Source organism: Bos mutus, chromosome 1, assembly GCF_027580195.1.
Source record: "Bos mutus isolate GX-2022 chromosome 1, NWIPB_WYAK_1.1, whole genome shotgun sequence".
Lineage (NCBI taxonomy): Eukaryota > Metazoa > Chordata > Mammalia > Artiodactyla > Bovidae > Bos > Bos mutus.
This window is the reverse complement of record NC_091617.1, coordinates 118,798,315-118,824,891: the sequence shown is the minus strand read 5'-3', so window position 1 is coordinate 118,824,891 and position 26,577 is coordinate 118,798,315. Positions and strand designations below refer to the sequence as shown.

General features: G+C 40.8%; 1 long non-coding RNA gene across 1 annotated transcript in view; it reads right to left on the bottom strand.

The window, feature by feature from the left end:
- LOC138991006 (uncharacterized) overlaps positions 1 to 24,696 on the bottom strand; it is a 108,506-nt gene extending 83,810 nt beyond the window's left edge. Inside the window, exon 1 of the long non-coding RNA XR_011467046.1 lies at positions 24,547 to 24,696. This is a non-coding gene — a long non-coding RNA (uncharacterized lncRNA). The remainder of the gene's footprint in view (positions 1 to 24,546) is intronic.
- Between the last annotated feature and the right edge of the window lie 1,881 nt (positions 24,697 to 26,577).

Sequence of the window (26,577 nt, the reverse complement as noted above, 5' to 3'; positions counted from 1 at the left end):
TGAATATACCAAAAAGGAAACAGACTCACAGACATAGAGAACAAACTAGTTGTTACTAATGGGTAGAGGGGAGGGAAGAGGGGCCAAATTGGGGTGAGATTGAGAGTTATTTACTACTTTGTGTAAAATAAGCTACAAGCATATACTGTACAACTCAAGGAATATAGCCAATATTTTTATAATAATTATAAATGGAGTATAACCTTAAAAATTTTGAATCACTATATTATACACCTGCAACTTAGATAATATGGTACATCAACTATACTTCAATTTGAAAAAAAAGAAAAGCAAGCTAAAATATAAGACATCAGATACAGAATCATTTTTCCCTTCCACATTTTTTACCTTAAACATGAATTTGTCTCTTAAAGAGTCCTCTTCACACATAACTATGTATAGGCTAATTATACCTCAGGTTTTATGAATATTTTTGTTCCCTCATACACTAAGAACTTTCATATATGTGGTTGCTCAGTCCCTCAGTCACGTCCAAATCTTTGCCACCCTGTGGACTCTGTCCATGGGGTTTTCCAAGTAAGAATATGGGAGTAGATTGCCATTTCTTCTTTGAGGGAATATTCCCAACTCAGGGATCAAACCTGCATCTCCTGCATTGGCAAGAGGATTTTTTTTTCACCACTGCACAACCTTTCATACAATATTTCAAATGATGATAGTCTGTGGTCTCTAAAGTATAAGGTTTAAAGTATTAATCTTCAGGTCATATTTTTTTGAATAGTAATATTGAAAGGATTTCATGGAATGCCTATATGTAGTGCTTACATTATTTAATTTAAAAGGACAAATATATGCACCTCATTTTCTTATCTCTAAGAAATCACTTTCTAAAGAAATTATGTGAGAATACAGTCTATTCAAGGCTATGGTTTTTCCAGCTGTCATGTATGGATGTGAGAGTTGGACCATAAAGAAGGCTGAGCATCAAAGAATTGATGCTTTTGAACTCTGGCATTGGAGAAGGCTCTTAAGAGCCCCTTGGACTGCAAGGAGATCAGACCAGTTAATCCTAAAGGAAATCAACCCTGAATATTCATTGGGGAAGGACTGATGGTGAAGCTGAAGCTCCAATACTTTGGCCACCTGATGGGAAGAACTGACTCTTTGGAAAAGACCCTGATGCTGGGAAAGATTGAAGACAGGAGGAGAAGGGGATGACATAGGATGAGATGGTTGGATAGCATCACTGACTCAATGGACATGAGTTTGGGCAAACTCTTGGAGATGGTGAGAGAACAGGGCAGCCTGGTGTGCTGCAGTCCAAGGGGTTGCAAAGAGCTGAACATGACTGAGCAACTGAACAACAATAATAGTCTAGAGGAGTGAGCTTGTGCTGTAACTGGAAATTTTAGACTGCATTTCTTGTTTTAACATTTCTTGTTAAAACAATGCTCTTGTTTTAGCAGAATGAAGATGGAGCACAATATTTTTAATAAGAAAATGATGTTGGCAAAACTTTTTCCTCTGAATTCTTCCCTTTGTTAGCTATTAAACTAGTAATAATAATGAGCACTTTGGGAGGTTCTGTGGGGAGTCGCTAGGAAGAAAGTCTCATTGCCCACCCAGAAGGGGATAATGGTCATTTTTATTTTAAATGGCTTACATGCTGCCTGAGACAAATAGCTCCCCTTACGTCCCCATGGGTGAACTGATTTAGTCTGAATACATGAGGACCCAGGAACTCTTTTTAATGAGAGACTTTTTTCCTTCTATGTTTTCTTTTTATGCACCACTCCCCCATCCCTAGCCACATACATTTTCTTTCCTATTCAGTTCATTCTGCTTCAGGAAGGTATGTATGGAGAAAGAGAAAGGAGCCTTGAAGGGGACAAAGGTGCTCATAAGAAAGTGTACAAAGCTGTACTCTAATTTTTATATCTCTAAATCAGTATTTGGCCAATATCAGTAACTCAATACTGTAGCTATATAAATTTTTTCTTGATATGGTTCATCATTCTTTAAAACCACCAATACCCTTAATTCACTGACTCAACAACCTTTTCACTGTCACTTGACCCTTTATGAACCTTAGATTCTATAATCTACTATTATAAGCATTTTCTTGCATGGGCTTCTTGCTAGTTTCTGCCAAACAGTATCTGACCAGCAAAATCCTATCTATAGTTAAAATAATTATTAATCTTCTATCTACAGAACTGAGTGTTGCTGGAGAAAAACATGTAGAGACTTACATTAAATTCATGACCAATAGCCTCAAGTGAGACCTTAGTGCTTGCTGCCCAATAGACAATCCTATTAGATGTTTCCATAGACAGCTCATTTTCCATTGCCCCTTAGATAATGATTTCACATATTTCCTTTTTCTTAAAATCTTCAATGCTTTCTACTTCTCTACAACATCAGAAAATTACTTATCTTTTTAGACTGTTCAGTTCAGTTCAGTTCAGTCACTCAGTCATGTCTGACTCTTTGTGACTCCATGAACTGTAGCACGCCAGGCCTCCCCGTACATCACCAATTCCCAGAGTCCACCCAAACCCATGTCCATTGTGTCAGTGATGCCATCCAACCATCTCATCTTCTATTGTCCCCTTCTGCTCCTGCCCTCAATCTTTCTCAGCATTAAGGTCTTTTCAAATGAGCCAGTTCTTCACATCAGGTGGCCAAGTATTGGAGTTTCAGCTTCAACATCAGTCTTTCCAATGAACACCCAGGACTGATCTCTTTTAGAATGGACTGGCTGGATCTCCTTGCAGTCTAAGGGACTCTCAAGAGTCTTCTCCAACACCACAGTTCAAAAGCATCAACTCTTCGGCGCTCAGCTTTCTTTATAGTCCAACTCTCACATCCATACATGACTACTCGAAACATCATAGCCTTGACGAGATGGACTTTTGTTGGCAAAGTGATATCTCTGCCTTTTAATATACTGTCTAGGTTGGTCATAAATTTCCTTCCAAGGAGGAAGACTGAGAAAATATTAATAGAAGCAATCAAGAATATCCATCTGCTGCCATCGTTCTGTTTGCCAAATATCCAGCATCCACACCCACGAATACCTTCTTTTTTGTTATATGTATGAACTACTTGTTTTCTTGAAAGTGAAATTGTGTTAGTCACTCAGTCATGTCCGACTCTTTGTGACCCCATGGACTGTAGCCTATCAGGCCCCTCTGTCCATGGAAGTCTCCAGGCAAGAATACTGGAGTGGGTAGCCATTCCCTTCTGTAGGGGATCTTCCTGACCCAGGGATCAAACCTGGGTCTTCTCTATTGTAGGCAGATTCTTTACCATCTGAGCCAGCAGGGAAACCCTGGTACTCAAAGTACTCAAAGATTTCACATCTGCATTGTTCTTCTCTCCTGAGTTATCAATTTTCCATCACTACAGGATAATTTCCCTCAGCTAGCAAACATGGGGCACTCTCTGAGCTTGAACTCACATCTCTTTCCAGTCATGGCCTCATTTCTCTCCCCTTCCCTTTACTGAAAAAACTTCTGGAAAAGATTGTCCAAATGCTATATTCTAAACCTTCCATTTGATCTTCCCTGGCGACTCAGATGGTAAAGAATCTGCCTAAAATGCAGGAGACCAGGGTTTGATCCCTGGGTAGGGAAGATCCCCTGGAGAAGGGAATGGCAACCCTAGTATTGCCAAAGGAATGGCAACTCTAGTATTCTTGCCTGGAGAATCCCATGGACAGAGGAGCCAGGAGGGCTACAGTCCATGGGGTTACAAAGAGTTGGACATGACTGAGTGACTAAGGCCAAACCTTCTATTCACTCTTAAAAACTTATTTTAGTGTGACACAAATACTTAGGCAAAACACTGCAGAAAACACAATGTAGACGAATAATGTATGGGAACACTTATAAGGGAACCACTCCTATAATCATCACTAAAGATAAGAAATAGAACATAGTCAGCATCCCAGTAACCTCCACATATCCTTTCCAAGTCACATTCCTTTTCCTCCTCCCAAGAGGGAACCACTAACTTGACTTTTATGGTAATCATTTTCTTGTTTCTATTTAAAGTTTTATAGTTTGACTGCCAATGTAGACGTCCATAAATATTTAATAGTATTATTTTGTTCTACTTAATTCTGAACATTTAGTACATGAAATTGTGTAGTAGGTAACTCTGTGTCTTGTTTTTTTTTTTTTTTTGCTCAGTTCAGTTCAGTCTCTCAATCATGTCTGACTCTTCGCCACCCCGTGGACTGTAGTTTGCCAGGCTTCCCTGCCCATAAGCAGCTCCTGGAGCTTACTCAAACTCATGTACATAGAGTCGGTGATACTATCCAACCATCTCATCCTCTGTCGTCCCCTTCTCCTCCTACCTTCAATCTCTCTCAGCCTCGGGGGCTTTTCCAGTGAGTCAGTTCTTTGCATCAGGTGGCCAAAGTATTGGAGCTTCACCTTCAGCATCAGTCCTTCCAATGAATATTCAGGACTGATTTCCTTAGGATGGACTGGTTGGATCTCCTTGCAGTCCAAGGGACTCTCAAGAGTCTTCTCCAAGTTTTTTTTGCTCAGTATTACATTTATAAGGTGCCTCTATATTCTTGTTTGTACCTTTAGCTTGCTCATTTGTATTACTGATAATATCTTACAGTATGACTATACTCCACTTTATTCATTCTATTATTTATATTTCTGTGGTTGACTGTCTCTCTTTATGCCACTGCATCGGTCTGCCTTTGGTCTTCATTATGGCCCCAAACCACTCTGTTCAAGGTCTTTGGGATGCAAAACACCAGTGGTCAATTCCCATCCTAATTTTACTGGATCTTACTGGCATCATTTGACATCAACCTTCTTGAAACAGTTTCTTTTCCTGGGATATCACTCCATCAGATTTTCTCTGCCCTTGTGGCTGTTCCTTATCAGTGCCCTTTGCTGATGCCTCCTTATAGACTAAATCTTTCAGTGTTGCAGTGCTCCACATATCAGTCCTTGGACACTTTTTTCTTCTATTTATACTCATGCTTAGGTAACCTCATGTAGTATACCTTCAGGTTTCATCTATATGATCTCTTCCAAATTTATTTCTCCAACCTGTGCTTCTCACCTGAATATCTGACTCTGCCTATTGAATGATTCTACTATAGAAATTTAAATGCCTCACATTAAACTCTTATTCCCCTACACCATCCCTGCCCCCACACTCCTGTTCCACTGTCATACTTTCTCAGTTCATAAAAAAATGATACTGCTGCTGCTGCTGCTGCTAAGTCGCTTTAGTCGTGTCCGACTCTGTGCAACCCCATAGACGGCAGTTCACCAGGCTCCCCCATCTCTGGGATTCTCCAGGCAAGAACACTGGAGTGGGTTGTCATGTCCTTCTCCAATGCGTGAAAGTGAAAAGTGAAAGTGAAGCTGCTCAGTCGTGTCCAACTCTTCGCAACCCCGTGGACTGCAGCCTACCAGGCTCCTCCATCCATGGGGTTTTCCAGGCAGGTGTACTGGAGTGGGTTGCCATTGCCTTCTCCGAAAAGATGATACTACGTTCTTTTAAATGCTAAGACAGTAACTGTGATGTCATCCTTGATTTGTTCTCTTACTTATGTTTTAAGTATAATTTTCCAATGTAAAATGCACAACGATCATGCAAATATAAAATGAATATGTGTCAAAGGCATGAGAGAACCGGTAATATGTATTCATAAGCATACTAAGAAACACTAAGAAGAGATTGCTGGGTTATATATAAAACAGATTAATATCCCACAGAAAAATAAACTATAATGTTTGGGAGTATCTTTTCCACTAGATAGAAATTATTCACATCTCCACTGGACAAAAGTTTATGTTAACTTGTAACTTCAGTGAGCCTGAAGCCTTTAACACAAACAAAGTATATATACCTAGATAACATATAGTTAGGCCTTTGCCTCCATAGGACATCGAACTTATACCCCATCCACTTTTTGCCTTGTTTCCAAGCTTTGAACATTTTTCTTAATACCTGACAAACAATCCATCGATAAATTCTGTTGGCTCTTGCATAAAACTACTTTTAGGATTCTATTATCACTTTCTTAGCTACCATTCTGGATGGGGTCCTCCTCACTTCTTGCCTGGATTTTTGCAATTGCTCTTTAGTTTGTTTCTTTACTTCCTCCCCTGCTTTTTTAGTTTTTCTCTGCCATGTCAAAGACAGAGCAATCCTGATTTGTTCAAAACGCACCAATGATATCCCATCTCACTGATGGGAAAATTCCAAGTCTTTACCTTGGTCTCCAAGACATTATGTTCTTTTTCTGGCTAATTGGCTGGTCTTCTCTCTTCCATTTCACCTTAGCCTCCTTACTCACTCTCTGGCAGGTAGCTATCCTGCCTTAGGGATGTTCTTACTTTGAAAGTTCTTATTCCTTGTATTCCTCCCTCTGTGCTACTTCCTCCTTCACTTTATTCAGGTTTCTCCCAAATGTTATAAAATCTTTTTCTTATTCTCTGTTTAATTCACTTCCATTCCTTGATTTATTTTTCTTCACAGCACTTATTACCACTAACATATTCTAAATTATATTTGGTGCTAGTTTCTCCCTCCTAGGATATAAATTCCATGGGAGCAGCCGCTTTGTTTTGTTAACTGTTGTAAACCCAATACATGGTAGATCTTAATCAATATCTGTTGAATCAATGAATGAATAAATGTATGAATTTTCCTTGAAAATGATATCATGGAGAAGCACACATGCTTTCAATCATCAAATCTACTGATTACCTATTTCATTACTCTGTGAACACATGTAAACCCATTTTTGCAAGCATGTGCCCTGTATCATAATTATAAAAGCCATTTCTTCCCAAATACATCATCTTAAAATAGCCAGAGTTTTCATTTTGCTGTAACTCTTAACATAGGCATCAACGTTTGGAAAGAAGTAAAAATAATATTTCTGAGGAAGCCAGAGAGATTGACTTTTTAAAAGACTCTTCAGTACCAGCCAGGGTTTCACTAGTTCAGTTATCTGTAGCTTAATCTGCATGTAAGGAAGTTCTAGCCCCTGGCTTCTATTTCCTCTTCTCTTGCTACGTAACTTGGGCTAGTGGTTCACAAAGCACCCTTCCAGAGCCAGTATCAAATGGGATCTGGCTAGAGATGCAAATTTCAGCCTCAACTCATTCTCACTAGCTCTTCCATCTGTGTTTTACCAAGTTTTCCACATGATTTGGATGCTCATGTATAGCTAAAACCACTGCCTAAAGTAGTTGGCCTCTAACCTTTCTGATAGAAGGTCTTCTCTGGTGGCTCAGACAATAGAAAGTCTTTCCTGATGGCTCAGACAGTAAAGAATCTGCCTGCAATGTAGGATACCTGGGTTCCATCCCTGGGTTGGGAAGATTCCTTGGAGAAGGAAATGGCAACACACACCAGTATTCTTGCTTGGAGAAGAATCTTCCATGGACAGAAGGTCCTGGCAGGTTACCATTCATGGGGTCACAAAGAGTTGGACACAACTGAGCAACCAGCATACATCCCTTCTGAGGCAGTGGTAAAGGTGAGTCAACTGACTCAAACCAAACCTTGACTTGCTGCATGGTAGCTGTGTGACTGCACTTTCTTGATGGCACAGCAATAAAGGATCTTCCTGCAAAGCAGGTCTCAAAGAAAATGTGGGTTCAATCCCTGGGTCAGAAAGATCCCACGGAGGAGGAAATGGCAACCTACTCCAGAATTCTTACCAGGAAAATCCTATGGACAGAGGAGCCTGGTTGGCTATAGTCCATGGGGTCAAAAGAGTCTGACATGACTGAGCACAGCCCAGTTGTGTGACTGAAACTAAGCTATTTCTCTATGTCTCACTTTCCATATATGTGAACTGAAGATGTTAATAGCACAGGTTTGATTCCTGGTCAGGTAACTAAGAGCTTGCATGCTGTGCTGCCAAGAAAATAATAGTAATAAAATAAATAAAATAAAATAGATACCTATCTTAATTAAAGATTAAAATGAACACTCAGTATTTAAAAAAAGTAGTACAACCTTGTAGGTATATTATGAAGATTAAACTGATTAATACAGCCAAGTGAAATGCTTAGGACAATGTGTGACACATAATAAGAACCAACTACAGAATAGGGAAGAGCATTGGCATTGTTTACATCAAGTATCTGTATTGTTGAATTCTTTTGGTTATATTTTCTCTAGTAACATAACTTCTTCAAGTATTTCTGGGATTTTTCTACATATTCTTCTATTAATTTTATAATTTTCATCTTTCATATTTAGGTCATTAATCCATATGGTATACACATTTGCACATGATATAAGAAAGGGATTCAAACTTTTCACCCCATATAGTGTACCAGTTTTCCCAACAACTTCTAAATAATCTTTCTTTCCCTATTGGTTTGTATTGTCCAATTTACATATCAATTCCCATATAAACAGGTCTGTTTCTGAATCCTCTATTCTTCGGCCCCTTGTGTCCAGTATTATGCCCATATTATAACTGTAGTGGGCTTCCCAGATAGCACTAGTAGTAAAGCATCTGCCTGCCAATGCAGGAGACACAAGACATGTGGCATCCCTGGGTTGGGAAGATCCCCTGGAAGAAGGCATAGCAACCCACTATAGTACTCATGCCTGGAAAATCCCATGGAGAGAGAAGCTTGATCCTTTGAGGAGTCCACAAGGTTGCAAAGAGTTGGACGTGACTGTAGGAAATTAGCATGAACGCACATGACTGTAGTATGTTTTATTTACTGAAGGTGAGACACAATATGCTTATATTCCTTTAAATCATTTCCCCACAAATGTTTGACTCATTTTGCTATTGTATCAATTTGCTTTTGTAAATGATATAATGTTGTCTCCTGTATTTTCTAGCTAGTTATTTTTATTGCCATAGAAAAAGTCTATTGATTTTTGTTAGCTATTCAGCAACCTTAATCAATTTTCTCATTAGAACTAATAACTTGCCTGTTGATCTCTTAGGTTATCTACACAGCTAAACATATCACCAGCAGATAATGACAGTTTCATCTCTTCTCTTTCAATCTTTATGCCTCTCATTTTTCCTTTCCAATTTTATATTCCTGACATTGCTATAATAAACATTCTGAAAGCTAAATGCTTGAGTACAATCATTTTTCAAATAGGATATATTCATAGAAGTGAATTTTCTGGTCAGAGAGTATTTTTTAATTTTTAAAGCTTTTACATTATATTTTCATAATTTATATAATAAATTTGCATCAAAACATTTTCTATTAATAGTGTAATAAAATGATCATACTTTGGAATTTTCATTAATATCTGGGGTTATCTATTTACCTATTAAATAATTTAATAATTATTTAATATTATTAAAATATTAAAAGGTGTCTTCTTTTAATTTCCTTTCTTATTAAAAATGTTGAAATTATGTTCAAGTATTAGGTATGGAATGAATGCAATGAGGTACTTAAGAAAATACATTTGTTTTTATCTGTCAAAAGTTTATTAAGATATTGAATAAGACAATTAACATATCTGAATGCTCTTTGGCTTACATTCAAAATCTGTTCTCTAAATGCATAAAATATTCATCATCCATATCTTCAATTTTTTGAATATTTGCTTTGTATAGCCATATGGTACTAGGTATGGTCAAGGGATCAAACAGCTTAAAAATTTTGATTCTTATTCTTAAAGAGCTTCCATTCTATCAGGAAAATAAAAGAGACAGACATGAATAGCTATATCAGATGATATAAAATGATATTTGTCATAGGAGTCTCATGAATGAGTTGTATGGAATGTTAGACAATAAAATGAGAGGATTTTAAAGAATTCAATAGGCAGTGAAGGGCAGTGAAAATTTTTCAGTAGAAAAATAAAGAGATTGCAGTCACATTTAAGATAACTTAATCTGCTGGTGGCATTTGAGATGAACTGGGGGAAGTCAAGTGTTAGTCACTCAGTCGTGTTCAACTCTTTGCAACCCCATGGACCATAGACCACCAGGCTCCTCTGTCTGTGGGATTCTCCAGGCAAGAATACTGGAGTGGGTTGCCATTTCCTTCTCCAGGGGATCTTCCCAACCCAGGGATCAAACATGGGTCTCCCACATTTCAGGCAAGCTCTTTACCATCTGAGCCACCACAGGAGCCCTGGGAAGGTTAAAAAAAAGTGGCCTAAAGACTCATCAAGTGGTTGACAAAATATTTAGACCAGTTTGGGAAAATGAGCATCTAACCAGGAAAGTAATGAAAATTGGAAAAGAAGGATATGAGAGATAGGTATTATGGGCCTATATAATAGGGAATGGTTTCTTTTATTTACTTATTTGGCTGCTCTGAGTCTTAGCTGCAGCATGCAGACCCTACTGCATGTGAGACCTATTAATAGTTACTTGACCAGAGATAGAACCCAGGCCCCGTGCATTGGGAGCCTGGAATCTTAGCCACTGGACCATCAGGGAAATCCCATTAGTAGGGAATAATTTTTTAGCTTCAGCTACTGAGAATATAGAAGAGTCATTAACACAAATGGGTTAGAAGTCTAGAAAAAGACTAATCTGAACTTGGAAATTGGAAAATTAATGTTTCATATGTAGCCTGAAGAGCTGGAATTGTGTGTGTATCTAGTTCAGAATAGAAGATATTGATTTCAGCAGTGTCTCTATAAAACTGAAAATGAAAATTGTTTGGCTAAACCTACCAGAGAAAGACAGAGAGCAAGAAGATAAAAGAGTGTTTCATTAGTGATTTCTAAAAAAAACATTTATTTATTTAGGCTGTGCCAGTTTTCGTGGCATTCAGGGTCTTTCAGGTATGGCATTTGAACTCTTAGCTGCAGTATGTAGGATCTAGTTCCCCGACCAGGGACTGAACCAGGGTCCCCTGCTTTGGAAGCACAGAGACTGAACCACTGGACTACCAGCAAAGTCCTAATGGAGTGATTTCTTACAGATTTCAAGTACACAATTGACAAGGAATGAACTCACCAAAGAAGCAGGAAAAGAACTCAAGACTGTGGGGTAATGAAAGCCAAGGGAGATTAGAAGCAGGTTTTAATAAAAAGGATTGAACACCACAAATAATTCACCAAGAACAGACTTGGTTCTGGTGCTTAACAAGCATCAGTGACCTTTAGAGGAGTAGATCTAAGGAGTGACAGGTCTTAAAGCTAGAAGAAATTTACTAGCCACAAGAAAGAACAAGCTATGACAGTCAGCATTCTATGTAGAAGCATGGTGATGAAAAAAAAAATGATGAGACATAAGATACTCCCTCAAGTGGATTGTGGGAAAAGGCTTGTTAGGGCCAGGGAAACCAGACATGTTTATAGATAGAATCAATGCAATTTGTGAAGAGGAAAATGTTATAGATGCAATAGGAAGAGCATAATTAATGGAACAAAGCCTTTAATTATATAGGCAGTAGTGGAATAGAGATGCAGGGAAGGATTAATTTCAAAAAGGAGGGGTAAATTTTACCCAATGAGCAGAGACATTTTCTCTGAATAACTCAATTTTCACAAATAGGGATAATAGCATTTTTAATGTGTAAAAGGGAGCAACTAAATTGTAACCTGTAGAGTTTAGGACTGAGTTCATTCTCCTCTCAGAATAGCAGTTTTGAAAAGTGTCAGTGGCAAAAGATGCTTTCTTGATAATAGAATGGAGATTTTCTCTTCTAATAGAATCATTTGCATTTATAATGTTTAATTCTACTATGTATTTGAGTCAAGGGATTGCTAGGGAAAAACTCAGGATATATTCTCCCACAGTTCCAGCATTTAAACCAAGTCCAAAGGATTTTTGTGAGGCCCTGAAATATACCTTCACCAGTGACTTCCTACATTGTAAATTGCCTCTGATTATAAAACTAGCCACCACATTCTGCTATACCCTAAGGCTCTTTCTTTTCTGGTAGTCTATCCACCCTATAATCCTGTAAGATCAATATTTGACCTCATACCTCATCAATATTTGACCTCATACAGTTATTTATCTGCCCAGTTGTGGCACGAAAGATGGGGAAAGTCATGTGACCACACTATGCTCTGTTTCCTCCTCTTGTTGTTGTTCAATTGCTAAATCATATCCAGCTCTTTGTAACCCCATGGACTGCAGGACGCCAGGGTTCCCTGTCCTTCACTATCTCTCAGAGTTTGCTCAAATTCTTGTCCATTGAGTCTGTGAAGCTATCTAAGCATCTCATTCTCTGCTGTTCACTTTTCTCTTGCTCTCAATCTTTCCAAGCATCAGAGTTTTTATCAACAAGTCACTCTTCACATCAGATGGCTAAAGTATTGGAGCTTCAGCATCAGCCCTTCCAATGAATATTCAGGATTTATTTCCTTTAGGATTGACTGGCTTGATCTCTTTGCTGTCCAAGAGACTCTTAAAAGTCTTCTCTAGCACCGCAATTCAAAAGCATCAATTCTTCAGCACTTAACATTCTTTATGGTCCAGCTCTTACATCCTCACATAACTACTGGAAAAACCATAGCTTTGACTATATGGACCTTTGTTGGCAAAGTGATATCTCTGCTTTTTAATATGCTACCTATGTTTGTCATAGCTTTCCTTCCAAAGAGCAAGTGTCTTGTTTTTTAATTTCATGACTGTAGTCACCATCTGCAGTGATATTAGAGCCCAGTTTCTCCTCTCAGTTCAGTCGCTCAGTCGTGTCTGACTCTTTGTGACACCATGGACTGCAGCAGGCCAGGCTTTGCTGTCCATCACCAACTCCTGGAGCCTATTCAAACTCACGGTCATCTCATTGGTGATGCCATCCAACCATCTCATCCTCTGTCATCCCTTCTCCTCCTGCCTTCAATCTTTCCCAGCATCACTGTCTTTTCCAATAACTCGGTTCTTTGCATCAGGTGGCCAAAGTATTGGAGTTTCAGCTTCAGCCTCAGGCCTTCCAATGAATATTCAGGACTGATTTCCTTTAGGATTGACTGGTTGGATCTCCTTGCAGTCCAAGGGACTCTCAAGAGTCTTCTCCATCACTGTAGTTCAAATGCATCAATTCTTTGGTGCTCAACTTTCTTTATAGTCCAACTTTCACATCCATACATGACTACTGGAAAAACCACAGCTTTGACTAGACAGACCTTTGCTGGTAAGGTAAAGTCTCTGCTTTTTAATATGCTGTCTAGGTTGGTCATAACTTTTCATCCAAGGAGCAAGTGTCCTTTAATTTCATGGCTGCAGTCACCATCTGCAGTGATTTTGGAGCCCAGAAAAATAAAGTCTGTCACTGTTTCCATTGTTTCCCCATATATTTGCCATGAAATGCTGGGACCAGATGCCATCATCTTAGTTTTCTGAATGTTGAGCTTTAAGCCAACTTTTTCACTGTCTTCTTTCACTTTTATCAAGAGGCTCTTGATTCTTCTTCACTTTCTGCCATAAGGGTATCATCTGCATATCTGAGGTAATTGATATTTCTCCCAGCAATCTTGATTCGAGCTTGTGCTTCATCCAGCCTGGCATTTCCCATGATGTACCCTGCATATAAGTTAAATAAGCAGGATGACAATATACAGCCTTGACGTACTCCTTTCCCAATTTGGAACCAGTCTGTTGTTCCATGTCCAGTTCTAACTGTTGCTTCTTGACCTGCATACAGATTTCTCAGAAGACAGGTCAGGTGGTCTGGTATTCCCATCTCTTTCAGAATTTTCCACAGTTAGTTGTGATCCAACAGTCAAAGGGTTTGGCATAGTCAATAAAGTAAAAGTAGATATTTTTCTGGAACTCTCTTGCTTTTTCAATGATCCAGTGGATGTTGACAATTTGATCTCTGGTTCCTCTGCCTTTTCTAAATCCAGCTTGAGCATCTGGAACTTCATGGTTCATGAACTGTTGAAGCCTGGCTTGGAGAATTTTGAGCATTACTTTACTAGCACGTGAGATGAGTGCAATTGTGTGGTAGTTTGAGCATTCTTTGGCATTGCCTTTTTTCTTTGGGATTGGAATGAAAACTGACCTTTTCCAGTCCTGTGGCCACTGCTGAGTTTTCCAGATTTGCTGGCATATTGAGTGCAGCACTTTCACAGCATCATCTTTCAGGATTTGAAATAGTTCAACTGGAATTCCATCACCTCCACTAGCTTTGTTCATAGTGATGCTTCCTAAGACCCACTTGACTTCCCACTCTAGGATGTATGGCTCTAGGTGAGTGATTTCTCATCTAGGAGTGATGAGTGATCTCTCCTCTAGGACACACAAAACACTACACTTTGTTGAAGGTGAAAGGTATAGCTGGTCAACCCTATTCAGTGAAACGAGCTGGTTCACTTGCTGGTATGACTGAAGTTGGATGAGTAAAGGCAGCTGGAGCCCTAACAAGGAGGGCAGATTCCTTTCTGTGGCTCTGAGGATTCAGAGCTAGCAAATGAGATGATTCTTTCCCAGTGCTATGATCCTGAGAGACCCTGATATCTATAAGAATGGACTGGCTGACTGCCATATCAAAACTAAGCCTGACGACAGAGGATGAGATGGCTGGATGGCATCACTGACTCAATGGACATGAGTCTGAGTGAACTCCGGGAGTTGGTGATGGACAGGGAGGCCTGGTGTGCTGTGACTCATGGGATCTCAAAGAGTCGGACATGACTGAGTGACTGAACTGAACTGAACTGAATTATGTATTTGCTTAGGAGCTTGTCATAAGGTTGGAGTCTATTTTCAGTCTTTGTAAAAGATGTGCTTTCTGTGACTTCCTGGCAGTCCAACGGTTACAACTTCCTCTTCCAATGAAGGGGGTGCATGTTCAATCCCTGGTCAGGGAGCTGTTTCTACATGCTGTATGGCCAAAAATTCAAAACATAAGACTGAACAGATGTTGTAACAAATTAAATAAAGACTTTTGAGAAAAGAGATATGCTTTCATTTACTTAAATTGATAAACTCTACACTTAGTTGAAAAATAAAATCAGGTATCGATTTATTAGGCCTGTGGTTTACAAATTAAAAATACTGAATACTGTAATACAATAGCATAACTCCCTTTAAAATGTAATGCACTTTTGTGCTTTTCTTTAACTTAAGCTTTACATGCTCTCAGACATGTCATAGTCACAAGATAAACCTTCTAGTTTTTTACCTGGGTACATCTGGTATAAGAGCAGATGGTACTATACCTTCTACTACTTTTAAACTCTGGCTTAATTTATAACATGAAACATGTCTTAGCTTTAAATGCTGCTACTTCTTATGGACTCCCTTCTGCTTCTTTAAGTTTCTATATCTTATTGCCCTGCCCTGTATTGTGAATGTCCAAGCTTATGATTCAATGGGACTATCACAAAACATAGGAGACAGAAGTTTTGGAAGAATTATAACAAAATGTTACCAGAGTTATTTTTATACTGTGGGATTATTAGTAATTTCCTCTCTTCTCTATGGTACTTCTACATACTTCCTTTCTTGTATTTATTATCCTGAAATAGCCCTGATATAATCCCTAAAATAGTCACAAAATATTGTATTTTTTTAAAAAATAAGAAAAGCGATACTATTTACATTTTGAAATGTGATTAATTGTAAATTGTTTATGCCTGAATCATTTTTTTCTTTACAATGCCATAAAAGAAGTTTTGAATAAAGCTAAAGTAAGCTGAAACTTTTAACTCCCACTTTTAAGATTCATAAAACCTTGCTCCCTTTTGTAATTAATTTACACATATGCATGCGTGTGATTTTATAAATACTTATCTTTACAGTTCCTATTTCTAAATGGAACTGGAGGTAAAGCAAACCAAATTTTGCCGACTCTTGTGACTTAAGAAAAATAATTTTACTTACACAAACCAAACTGAATTCCAAACCATTCATTTCCACCCACACTCATCTTTTATGTAATCCAATCAGTTACCATTCTTTTGATTTTATTTTTCTGGAGTGGGAAATATTGTGGTCAGTATTCTAATTTCACACACACACATGAAAGACTTTAGTCAGAGCAATGTAGTTAGTCTCATTTAAACTACTGCTGCTTTTCTTACTGTAAAATTTAACTTTAAAAACACATCAAATAACACTAAGTACATTTGTGAAGGACTGAGGATATTGAGTTCTCTTTTTCTTACATGCTAAGTAGCTTCATGTCTGACTCTTTGTGACCCCATGGGCTATAGCCCACCAGGCTCCTCTGTCCATGGGATTCTCCAGGCATGAATACTGGAGTGGGTTGCCATGTCCTCCTCCAGGGAACTTTCCCTACCCAGGGAATGAACCCAGGGAATGTCTCCTACATCAGCAGGCAGATTCTTTACTGGTGACCACCAGAGAAGTTCTTTTCTCTCCTTACCATTTTTAAATTCAGTGGAACCATAATCTCTAAGAACTATTGCTAATTTAGAAAGAACTATTGTTAATTTCGGAGAAGGCAATGACACCCCACTCCAGTACTCTTTCCTGGAAAATCCCGTGGACAGAGGAGCCCAGTAGGCTGCAGTCCATGGGGTTGCTCAGAGTCGGACAGGACTGAGCTACTTCACTTTCACTTTTCACCTTCATACATTGGAGAAGGAAATGGCAACCCACTCCAGTATTCTTGCCTGGAGAATCCCAGGGACAAGGTGGGCTGCTGTCTATGGGATTGCACAGAGTCGGACACGACTGAAGCTACTTGGCAGCAGCAGCAATTGTTAATTTAGAAAATTCCTTACGTGGAAATATACTCCATTTCTTGCCAAGTTTATGCAACCGGGGTATGTCTTAATCTTGTGCTATTCAACTCTTTCTGGATACCTGGCTTATAGGTTTTATTCCTTATACTGTATTTTAAGAGCAATATGTACATCAATGTTACTGAACACTGAGAAGTAATCTAACAGGGAAACTATCCCAGAAGGGTGACTGTTCACTTCCAAGAAAGTCTCTATCCTTTAGGGAAAAAATGACTCAATGGGGTCAAGTTGGCAGGGAAAAAATGTATATGATACTATACATTTATCATTATAATTATGTATTATCCCCTGAAAAGTAATGACTCTGACCACCTTACTGCTGCTGCTGCTGCTGCTAAGTCACTTCAGTCATGTCTGACTCTGTGTGACCCCATAGACGGCAGCCCACCAGGCTCCCCCATCCCTGGGATTCTCCAGGCAAGAACACTGGAGTGGGTTGCCATTGCCTTCTCCAATGCATGAAAGAAGTGAAATCACTCAGTTGTTCCCGACTCTTAGCGACCCCATGGACTGCAGCCTGCCAGGCTTCTCCATCCATGGGATTTTCCAGGCAAGGGTACTGGAGTGGGGTGCCATTGCCTTCTCCGGACCACCTTACTAACTATCTCATAAGATTATTGTGAAGATGAAATGAGAATTTAGGTGAAAGTTTTTTTTTTTTTTGGTAAACTCTAAAAGAACATGCAGGTATCATTTGTTCTTCTTGAATCACTTATTTCTGCATCATGTCTGGAAGAGTGTAAAAATGACCTGACATGCTATGTGGTATCCTGTATAGGAGGGGAGTTGGGGGAAGAATGGATACATGTATACGTATAGCTGAGTCCCTTTGCTGTACACCTGAAACCATTATAACATTGTTAACTAGCTATAGCCTAATATAAAATAAAAAGTTTTAAAAACAGAACTAACAACCTAAAGTTAAATATTTTCTTATGCTGAGTAAATTAATCACATTTAGAAATATACCAGTTTGTAAAATTCTTTCCCTTATGTTAAAGTTAGAATTCAAGCAATGTGTCACAAATGAGATGATAGAGATATCGACCTGAATTTTTCTATCAGGAAATTGTGCAGTTCAGAGGAAACCATTGTGGACTAATTCAACTGATTTCTAGCACTCTGCCATCTCACCAGTTGAGGCTGTGGCAGCTCAGCACTGATAATAGATTTTTTGTTGTTTGTTTAATTCCTACTATTTGCATTTGATATTTGTTATTTATATTGCATTTTTAATCACCATATTACATTCACAGTTGAAAGACTTATTAATATGATAGCTATCCATTATTTTATCTTAATATTATCATTACAGTATTTGTGCTTAAACTGAAAGCAATACATGCAGTTTTCCAGGTACAAGGATTTAAAGGGGGTAGAACTGTTCACAGCTTCCATGGACAACAGCAGTGCTGATTACAGATCATTCAAACAAATGTTCTTTGATTTGGCTCTTATAAGCACGTCTGTCTCTGCTAAGGGGTGGGGGTGGAATAAAACAAGTGATATAATTCCCTATGTGTTGAAACCTTTTAGCTGGGAACAGCTTTTTAATGGCTTTTTCTGCAGTCAGCAAGAAATGTACATTTATTCAACTGAAAGCGACAATGATGATAAGGAGGAAAAAAATGTTTCCAACTCTTGTTTCACTCTGTGATTTTCAAGATGGTTTTCTGAAGTTTCATTTACAGTCTCTAACAAAGCAAATCAAGAGATACATACATTATCTGTGTATAAAACACAATAAAAGTATAAAGAGAAATAAAATGACTACATCAGATGATACTGCAGTGTATCTCCTCAGACAGGGCCTATTTTATTCCTAATCATAAAGAATTGGTTGGCTAATGTTAGGTATTTATCCACTTTTGGGAGAAAAAAAATTTCCCAGTTCAATTTAGTATAATAAGTCACCTAATGTTCACATCCTTTGAAACAAAAGAAGAGAGGAGGAGGTGGTCCTAAGATGGTGGAGGAATAGGACAGGGAGACCACTTTCTCCCCCACAAATTCATCAAAAGAACATTTGAACGCTGACTAAATTCCACAAAACAACATCTGAATGCCAGCAGAGGACATCAGGCACCCAGAAAAGCAGACCATTGTCTTCGAAAGGAGGTAGGAAAAAATATAAAAGACAAAAAGAGAGACAAAAGAGATAGGGACGGATCTCCATCCAGGGAAGGGAGTCTTAAAAAAGAAGTTTCCAAACACCAGGAAACACTCTCACTGCTGAGTCTGTGGCGAGCCTTGGAACCACAGAGGGCAACATAACCAGGAGGAAAAATAAATAAATAATTAAAACCCACAGATTACGTGCCCAACAGTAACTCCCCTAGCAGAGAAGCAGCCCAGAAGCCTGCATCTGCCACTTGCAAGCGGGGGCAGGGCAGGGAGGCGCAGGCTGCATTGCTTAGAGTAAGGACCAGGCCTGAATGCCCTGAGGGCAATCTGATGGAACTAACTTGGGCTAGCAAACCGCACTGTGGGATAGCTACCACGCAAAAAGCCCTAACCTAAGAAACCGTCAGGACTAAGCAGAGATACCTAGCTGCAGACAATCCCCCTCGGGTGACAGGCAGCCAGAGCTGGAAGGGGGCAATCGCAGCCCCAGAGACACATTATCTACCAAACTGCAAGCAGGCTTCGTTGCTAACTAAGACTTCTTGGGATTCTGGAGGGTCAACATCTGCCTAAGAAGCTGTGCTGTAGGGTACATCCAGAACACCAAACGGCAGGGACGGCAGAGGCCATAAGTTGCAGTGACTGTGCTCACCAAACACCTGGTAACCTCAGCTGCTCGGACCTGGGAAGGGCACAAAACGCAGGCCCAACCGAGTCTGCACCTCTGAGGACTACCCGAGTACCTGAACCTGAGTGGCTTAGACCTGGGAAGTGCACACAACCCAGAGCCGGCCTCAGACAGTTCCCAGCAGAGCAATCTGGAGCCTAAGCAGTCCTGTGGCTACTGCTGAGTTTTCCAGATTTGCTGGCATATTGAGTGCAGCACTTTCACAGCATCATCTTTCAGGATTTGAAATAGCTCAACTGGAATTCCATCACCTCCACTAGCTTTGTTCATAGTGATGCTTCCTAAGGCCCACTTGACTTCACATTCCAGGATGTCTGGCTCTAGGTCAGTGATCACACCATCGTGATTATCTGGGTCGTGAAGATCTTTTTTGTACAGTTCTTCTGTGTATTCTTGCCACCTCTTCTTAATACCTTCTGCTTCTGTTAGGTCCATACCATCTTTGCCCTTTATCGAGCCCATCTTTGCGTGAAATGTTCCCTTGGTATTTCTAATTTTCTTGAAGAGATCTCTAGTCTTTCCAATTCTGTTGTTTTCCTCTATTTCTTTGCATTGATTGCTGAAGAAGGCTTTCTTATCTCTTCTTGCTATTCTTTGGGATTTTGCATTCAGATGCTTTTATCTTTCCTTTTCTCCTTTGCTTTTCGCTTCTCTTCTTTTCACAGCTATTTGTAAGGCCTCCCCAGACAGCCATTTTGCTTTTTTGCATTTCTTTTCCACGGAGATGGTCTTGATTCCTGTCTCCTGCATAATGTCATGAACCTCTGTCCATAGTTCATCAGGCACTCTATCTATCAGATCTAGTCCCTTAAATCTATTTCTCACTTCCACTGTATAATCATAAGGGATTTGATTTAGGTCATACCTGAATGGTCTAGTGGTTTTCCCTACTTTCTTCAATTTCAGTCTGAATTTGGCAATAAGGAGTTCATGATCTGAGCCACAGTCAGCTTCTGGTCTTGTTTTTGTTGACTGTATAAAGCTTCTCCATCTTTAGCTGCAAAGAATATAATCAATCTGATTTCGGTGTTGACCATCTGGTGATGTCCATGTGTAGAGTCTTCTCTTGTGTTGTTGGAAGAGGGTGTTTGCTATGACCAGTGCATTGTCTTGGCAAAACTCTATTAGTCTTTGCCCTGCTTCATCCTGTATTCCAAGGCCAAATTTGCCTGTTACTCCAGGTGTTTCTTGACTTCCTATTTTTGCATTCCAGTCCCCTATAATGAAAAGAACATCTTTTTTGGGTGTTAGTTCTAAAAGGTCTTGTAGGTCTTCATAGAACCGTTCAACTTCAGCTTCTTCAGCATTACTGGTTGGGGCATAGACTTGGATTACTGTGATATTGAACGGTTTGCCTTGGAAACGAACAGAGATCATTCTGTCGTTTTTGAGATTGCAGCCAAGTACTGCATTTTGGACTCTTTTGTTGACCACGACGACTACTCCATTTATTCTGAGGGATTCCTGCCTGCAGTAGTAGATATAATGGTCATCTGAGTTAAATTCACCCATTCCAATCCATTTTAGTTCGCTGATTCCTAGAATGTCGAAGTTCACTCTTGCCATCTCTTGTTTGACCACTTCCAATTTGCCTTGATTCATGGACCTGATATTCCAGGTTCCTATGCAATCTTGCTTTTTACAGCATCGGACCTTGCTTCTATCACCAGTCACATCCACAGCTGGGTATTGCTTTTGCTTTGGCTCCATCCCTTCATTCTTTCTGGAGTTATTTCTCCACTGATCTCCAGTAGCATATTGGGCACCTACTGACCTGGGCAGTTCCTCTTTCAGTATCCTATCATTTTGCCTTTTCATACTGTTCATGGGGTTCTCAAGGCAAGAATACTCAAGTGGTTTGCCATTCCCTTCTCCAGTGGACCACATTCTGTCAGACCTCTCCACCATGACCCTCCATATTGGGTGGCCCCACATGGCATGGCTTAGTTTCATTGAGTTAGACAAGGCTGTGGTCCTACCGTGATTAGATTGACTAGTTTTCTGTGAGTATGGTTTCAGTGTGTCTGCCCTCTTGCAACACCTACCGTCTTAACTTGGGTTTCTCTTACCTTGGACGTGGGGTATCTCCTCACGGCTGCTCCAGCAAAGCGCAGCCGCTGCTCCTTACCTAGGAGGAGGGGTATCTCCTCACTGCCGCCCCTTCTGACCTTGAACGTGGAATAGATCCTCTAGGCTTTCCTGTGCCCGCGCAGCCACGGCTCCTTGGAGGTGGGGTTGCTCCTCCCGGCCGCTGCCCTTGGCCTTGGGCGTGGGGTAGATCCTCTCAGCCCTTCCTGCGCCCTCGCAGCCTGGTACTCTCGGCTGCTTCCCCTGACCTCGGGTGTGGGGTAACTCCTCTTGGCCGCCTCTTCTCGGGCATAGGGTCCTCCTGGCTTCTGCCCCTGACCTTGGACGTGGGGTAGCCGCCAGCACTAAATATGCAGGTAGCAGCCTGTAGGGCTATCCAAAGTGGCAAACATTATCCCTGGAAGCCCAACTGCCCTTGATAGGATGCCTCCACCAGATGGACTTCTAGCAGGCATTGTGTGCCTGTCACCCGCCCTAGTGGGTTCACTGAGAGTTGCTGTTGTCACACCTGTTGTGGGAAACATGAAAGATGAAGGCCTGAATCTCTAGAGGGATTGGATATTATACACTGTCTTCCTCCCGAGGGCCAGCTATTGTCTGTTTTTCCCACCAGGAGATTGTAGCGGCAACATTGTGAGCCGGACAGGGCTCAGGAAAAGAGCATGTAACAGGATGGAAGGAGGCAGGGCACAACTTTTGAAATAATGACATAGCCCAAGGGCATAACATAAACCAATTAAAATCAAATGGGTCCAAGATGACAAGTCAAATTCAACTAAACCTTGATCCTCAATTTGCAAGCTAAATGACACACCCAGAGGTGCCATGACAGTTCCAAGGCACTGTCAAAAGACCAAGGAGTGGGTGGTTCCCCAATTGTTGGAATGATCCTCCTGCTCATTAGCATATGAAATTACCCAGCCCATAAAAAACTAACCACACCACATTCCATGGCCTTTGCACTCACCCTCTGTGGAGTGTGCCACTCTCTGAATCCGAACAAAGCTACCTCTTAACCTTTCACTGTCCTGTGGCCACAGGACTGGAAAAGGTCAGTTTTCATTCCAATTGAAAAGAAAGGCAATGCCAAAGAATGCTCAAACTACTGCACAATTGCACTCATCTCACATGCTAGTAAAGTAATGTTCAAAATTCTCCAAGCCAGGCTTCAGCTATACATGAACCGTGAACTTCCAGATGTTCAAGCTGGTTTTAGAAAAGGCAGAGGAATCAGACATCAAATTGCCAACATCCGCTGGATCATCAAAAAAGCAAGAGAGTTCCAGAAAACATCTATTTCAGCTTTATTGACTATGCCAAAGCCTTTGACTGTGTGGATCACAAGAAACTGTGGAAAATTCTTCAAGAGATGGGAATACCAGACCACCTGACCTGCCTCTTGAGAAATGTGTATGCAGATCAGGAAGCAACAGTTAGAACTGGACATGGAACAACAGACTGGTTCCAAATAGGAAAAGGAGTACGTCAAGGCTGTATATTGTCACCCTGCTTATTTAACTTCTGTGCAGAGTACATCATGAGAAATGCTGGGCTGGAAGAAGCACAAGCTGGAATCAAGATTGCCAGGAGAAATATCAATAACCTCAGATATGCAGATGACACCACCCTTATGGCAGAAAGTGAAGAGGAATTAAAAAGCCTCTTGATGAAAGTGAAAGAGGAGAGTGAAAAAGTTGGCTTAAAGCTCAACATTCAGAAAACGAAGATCATGGCATCTGGTCCCATCACTTTATGGCAAATAGATGGGGAGACAGTGGAAACAATGTCAGACTTTATTTTTGGGGGCTCGAAAATCACTGCAGATGGCGATTGCACCCATGAAATTAAAAGACACTTACTCCTTGGAAAAAAAGTTATGACCAACCTAGATAGCATATTCAAAAGCAGAGACATTACTTTGCCAACAAAGGTCCGTCTAGTCAAGGCTATGGTTTTTCCAGTGGTCATATATGTATGTGAGAGTTGGACTGTGAAGAAAGCTGAGCACTGAAGAATTGATGCTTTTGAACTGTGGTGTTGGAGAAGACTCTTGAGAGTCCCTTGGACTGCAAGGAGATCCAACCAGTCCATTCTAAAGGAGATCAGCCCTGGGTGTTCTTTGGAAGGAATGATGCTAAAGCTGAAACTCCAATACTCTGGCCACCTCATGCGAAAAGTTGACTCATTGGAAAAGATTCTAATGCTGGCAGGGATTGGGGGCAGGAGGAAAAGGGGATGAGATGGCTTGATGGCATGGCTGACTCGATGGATGTGAGTCTGAGTGAACTCCAGGAGATGGTGATGCACAAGGAGGCCTGGCGTGCTGTGATTCATGGGGTCGCAAAGATTCGGACAGGACTGAGTGACTGAACTTAACTGAACTGAACCTATCACTGTGTCCCTCACTGAATTTTTTGCACTAAGACATCAAGAACCTGAGCTTCATTAGGTCCTGAAACTAGGCACCGTGGGCTTTGGCCAGGCTCAAGTCCCAGTCAGATGTGACTGAGTGACTAAGCATAGCACAGTGTCCCTGCCATGCGGGTTTGAATCTGTCTTAGGTAAACAGTTTCAAACACAACTTTCAGAAATGGAAAAATGATGGCCTGCCCAATATTTTGTAAGTTGTGGCATAGATGGAGAGAGGTACTGAAGGATGGGAGGAAAAAGCAGTGGGAAAAAATGTGTGGAAAAATCCCTTTCATAACCTTCTGGAAAATCTGCTAAATACCTGACCTGTACTCACAGTTTTCATTGGTCTGATCCTTGGCACAAAGAAGATTAAGGACATAAGAACCCCCACATGCTTGGGCAACAAATACTAAGGCACAGTGGATAGCAGAGCCTTTGGGACACACTGGGGACTAGCCCCTGCCAGAGTCCCTCAATTGCACCCACTGCTGCTCACCTGTTCTCAGAGGGTTTGAGGAAACAAGGAAGGAGAGATTACAAAGGAATTAAGATTTTGTTAGCCATATATCCTTCTAGCCATAGGAACGAGGACCTCCTACCTTATCCGGAGGTCTTCTGGAATCTGAGACTAAGCTGTGTGAGCTTGCTGCCAAGTTTTTTTTGCTGTCCCAGTTTCCAGCACACTGGGCTTCTAGTCACATCCACTGGGTACTGGGTATTCTTCGTGTTCACCTTCCACCACTGGAGCTTTTGCCGAGTTGGGTTTCTGCTGTGCTTGGCCTCCGCCTTGCTGGGGGTGGGGCAAGCTGGGGTTGTTTCAGTCAGGTTAAGTCTGAGTCACAGCACCAGAAATGTCAGGGGAATGTGTAATTTCCTTGGTTCTGTCTCACCACAGCAAAGATTTGAAATGGCAGACTGGTGTTACAGCTCAGTTACAGCTCAGAGTTTTATTAGGCAAGCAAAGGAAAGTACACCCTGGAAGCGTGAGGGCAGGCTGACCCCAAAGGAGAGGACTCAATCTGTCTTGCTTTCTTCATTTTATACGTTTGTCTCCTTGCCTCCTTGAGCCTGTTCTATGCAAATTGGGCTAACCAAGAAGGGAGTGTGTTTATTTCACCTTAAGTTTTCAATCTGGTCAGTGGATTTTCTTTTGTTCCATTTTCAAGGGCTTTTCCTTTCTTTGTGTTTTAGCCACTGCCATTTTGGACTCCTTTTTCCTATTCTAACTACCTAACTACATCTCCACGTGGAGAGGCGGCATAGAAAGGGTGGCCCAGCCCCCTGTTCTCACTGTACCAGCCCAAGTATCAGACAGTGAGTGAAGCTGTCATATATCCACACTCAGCAGATGTAACAAGAACTACAAAGGAGCCCAGTGACCAGCCAGAACAAAGGCCCCAGATATACACCATGTCCTGTCATCCCAGCCACCCCCAGCAATTCAGATTTCCATAGGCACTGTCCTAGTCACCACAGAGCTACAGATCAGATCAGATCAGTCACTCAGTCATGTCCGACTCTTTACAACCTAATGAATCTCAGCACGCCAGGCCTCCCTGTCCATCACCAACTCCCGGAGTTCACTCAGACTCACGTCCATCGAGTCAGTGAGGCCATCTAGCCATCTCATCCTCTGTCGTCCCCTTCTCCTCCTGCCCCAAATCCCTCCCAGCATCAGAGTCTTTTCCAATGAGTCAACTGTTCGCATGAGGTGGCCAAAGTACTGAAGCTTCAGCTTTAGCATCATTCCTTCCAAAGAAATCCCAGGGCTGATCTCCTTCAGAATGGACTGGTTGGATCTCCTTGCAGTCCATGGGACTCTCAAAAGTCTTCTCCAACACCACAGTTCAAAAGCATCAATTCTTCGGCACTCAGCCTTCTTCACAGTCCAACTCTCACATCCATACATGACCACAGGAAAAACCATAGCCTTGACTAGATGTAACTTTGTTGGCAAGGTAATGTCTCTGCTTTTGAATATGCTATCTAGGTTGGTCATAACTTTCCTTCCAAGGAGTAAGCGTTTTTTAATTTCATGGCTGCAGTCATCATCTGCAGTGATTTTCAAGCCCCAAAAAATAAAGTCTGACACTGTTTCCACTGTTTCCCCATCTATTTCCCATGAAGTGATAGGACCAGATGCCATGATCTTAGTTTTCTGAATGTTGAGCTTTAAGCCAACTTTTTCACTCTCCTCTTTCACTTTCATCAAGAGGCTTTTGAGTTCCTCTTCACTTTCTGCCATAAGGGTGGTGTCACCTGCATATCTGAGGTTATTGATATTTCTCCCGGCAATCTTGATTCCAGCTTGTGTTTCTTCCAGTCCAGCATTTCTCATAATGTACTCTGCACAGAAGTTAAATAAGCAGGGTGACAATATACAGCCTTGACATACTCCTTTTCCTATTTGGAACCAGTCTGTTGTTCCATGTCCAGTTCTAACTGTTGCTTCCTGACCTGCATACAAATTTCTAAAGAGGAAGGTCAGGTGGTCTGGTATTCCCATTTCTTGAAGAATTTTCCACAGTTTCTTGTGATCCACACAGTCAAAGGCTTTGGCATAGTCAATAAAGCAGAAATAGATGTTTTTCTGGAACTCCCTTGCTTTTTCCACGATCCAGAGGATGTTG